Below are 3,384 nucleotides of genomic sequence, written 5' to 3' on the forward strand. Positions count from 1 at the left end.
GTGTTGTTTTGAAACCTTTAGGTTAACGATCTTGTTAAATGTTGTTAACCCAATGTTTATAATATCAAATGAGATTTTAAATTATTATATTATCATGATATTATCATGTATGAATATCTCTTAATATGATATATATACATTAAATGTCTTTACAACGATAATCGTTACATATATGTCTCGTTTAAAAATCATTAAGTTAGTAGTCTTGTTTTTACATATGTAGTTCATTGTTAATATACTTTATGATATGTTTTCTTATCATAGTATCATGTTAACTATATATATATATCCATATATATGTCATCATATAGTTTTTACAAGTTTTAACGTTCGTGAATCACCGATCAACTTGGGTGGTCAATTGTCTATATGAAACATATTTCAATTAATCAAGTCTTAACAAGTTTGATTGCTTAACATCTTGGAAATATTTAATCATGTAAATATCAATCTCAATTAATATATATAAACATGGAAAAGTTCGGGTCACTACACATAAGTTACGATGTGTTTACTTTGATACATATATTGCGGGGAACCCAAATGCTATTTTACGCAACGGGTTAAGAAATTATTTTGACTCAATGTATCCGAATATAGGACTTCATGATTTAGAAAAAGCGGCTAACATGCAACATAAAGAAGCATGCTATGCTTACGTTAGTAATGTTTTCTTCTCACCAAAGTGAGAAAAAGAACATCGGGCTACAACTATTAAACAAAACGTTCCCACAAGTGACGGAGTCGGTAATTGGGGTAAGAAATTAGGTTTTTAGGTTATTACGAGACTGTTGGTCATTACGTAACCCTCGTCCCTTTGACGACGTTACAACACGCTGTCTTATCAACGGCCATAACGGTTATGTTCCACAAGACCAAGGATGGGAAGTAGTCCTAGTAAAACCAGAATGCATGACTTGTTTCTGGATGTATGAATTACGTGTCTTTATTGCCTTTGCTGAACGACTTGTGTACTAGCTAGAATTATCTTCACAACTATCTTGTATCAAAGTTATTGTGTGCTATATTTCATGCTTTATGTAAAATAAGCGGTATTGTAAGTTTGTAAAATATTGTATAAAAGTTTGAACGCGAAATATTATTATAATCAGTTTTTCATATAGAATTGTAGTAGTTGAATTGTATATTAGCTACTAAGTATGAACTTAACGGGTAGGTACTACCCAAATTTAAACTTATAAAACGCTAATATGAAGAAAAAGCTTTTATAAATGAGTTCATATTATGCTACGAAATACTATTAACTACTCTTAATATTCTGTATGATTAACTTGTTCCATTTGACTATTTTGAAGGAAATGGCACCGACTACTCGACACACCGTGAATATGAATGAAGAGGAATTCCGTACTTTTATAGCTTCAAACATAGCCGCAGTACAGGCTACGCTACATATCAACAATAACCTTGGATCTAGCAGTATAGGAAATCGTGTAGGATGCACCTACAAAGAATTCACTGCCTGCAAACCTTTGGAATTTGATGGAACCGAAGGACCGATCGGATTGAAACGGTGCACCGAGAAGGTCGAATCGGTGTTTGCCATAAGTAAGTGTACTGAAGAGGACAAAGTGAAGTACGCTACGCATACCTTCACAGGTTCTGCATTAACATGGTGGAATACCTATCTAGAGCAAGTGGGACAAGATGATGCGTACGCACTACCGTGGTCAGCATTCAAGCACTTGATGAACGAGAAGTACCATCCCAGAACCGAGGTCAATAATCTCAAGATAGAACTTAGAGGGTTACGAACCCAAGGATTTGATATTACCACGTACGAAAGACGATTTACAGAATTGTGCCTATTGTGTCCTGGAGCGTTCGAAGATGAGGAAGAGGAGATCGACGCGTTTGTGAAAGGATTACCGAAAAGAATCCAAGAAGATATAAGTTCACACGAGCCCGCCTCCATACAACAGGCATGTAGAATGGCTCACAAACTAGTGAACGAGATTGAGGAAAGAATTAAAGAACATACGGCCGAAGAGGCCAATGTGAAGCAAGTCAAAAGAAAGTGGGAGGAAAACGGTGATAAGAATCACCAATACAACAACAACAGCAATTACAATAATAATCGCAACAATTATCCCAACAATCGCAACATCAATCGCAACTACAACAAACGGCCCAACAACAACAACAACAACAACTACAACAATCATCCCAACAACAATAAAAACCGCAACAACAACAACAACAATCAGAAGCAGCTATGCCAAAGGTGTGAAAAGTATCACTCGAGGTTCTGCACCAAATTTTGCAACAAGTGTAAAAGAAATGGTCATAGCGCGGCGAAGTGTGAGGTCTACGGACCAGGGGTTAACAGAACGAAAGGAACAAATGGTGTCGAAACGAGTAATGGCGAAGCAAGTAGTGTCAGAGCAAGTTATGCCAATGTAGTTTGTTATAAATGTGGAAAACCGGGCCACATTATTAGAAATTTCCCGAACCAGGAGAACACGAATGGACAAGGCCGCGAAAGAGTTTTCAATATTAATGCGGCAGAGGCACAGGAAGACCCGGAGCTTGTTACGGGTACGTTTCTTATTGACAATAAATCTTCTTACATTTTATTTGATTCGGGTGCGGATAGAAGCTATATGAGTAGAGGTTTTTGTGCTAAATTAAGTTGTCCATTGACGCCATTGGATAGTAAATTTTTACTCGAATTAGCAAACGGTAAATTAATTTCAGCAGATAATATATGCCGGAATCGAGAAATTAAACTGGGTAGCGAAATATTTAAGATTGATTTGATACCAGTAGAGTTAGGGAGTTTTGATGTAATAGTTGGCATGGACTGGCTGAAGAAGGTGAAAGCAGAGATCGTATGTTATAAAAATGCAATTCGCATTGTACGAGAAGAAGGAGAACCCTTAATGGTATACGGAGAAAAGGGCAACATGAAGCTACATCTTATTAGTAATTTGAAGGCACAAAAACTAATAAGAAAAGGTTGCTATGCTGTTCTAGCACACGTCGAGAAAGTACAAACTGAAGAAAAGAGCATCAATGATGTTCCCATCGCAAAAGAATTTCCCGATGTATTTCTGAAAGAATTACCGGGACTACCTCCACATCGATCTGTTGAATTTCAAATAGATCTTGTACCAGGAGCTGCACCAATAGCTCGTGCTCCTTATAGACTCGCACCCAGCGAGATGAAAGAACTGCAAAGCCAACTGCAAGAACTATTAGAACGTGGTTTCATTCGACCAAGCACATCACCATGGGGAGCTCCTGTTTTGTTTGTCAAGAAGAAGGATGGTACATTTAGGTTGTGTATTGACTACAGAGAGTTGAACAAACTTACCATCAAAAACCGTTATCCACTGCCGAGAATTGACAACTTATTTGATC

This window comes from Rutidosis leptorrhynchoides, chromosome 2, assembly GCF_046630445.1.
Source record: "Rutidosis leptorrhynchoides isolate AG116_Rl617_1_P2 chromosome 2, CSIRO_AGI_Rlap_v1, whole genome shotgun sequence".
NCBI classification, from domain to species: domain Eukaryota; kingdom Viridiplantae; phylum Streptophyta; class Magnoliopsida; order Asterales; family Asteraceae; genus Rutidosis; species Rutidosis leptorrhynchoides.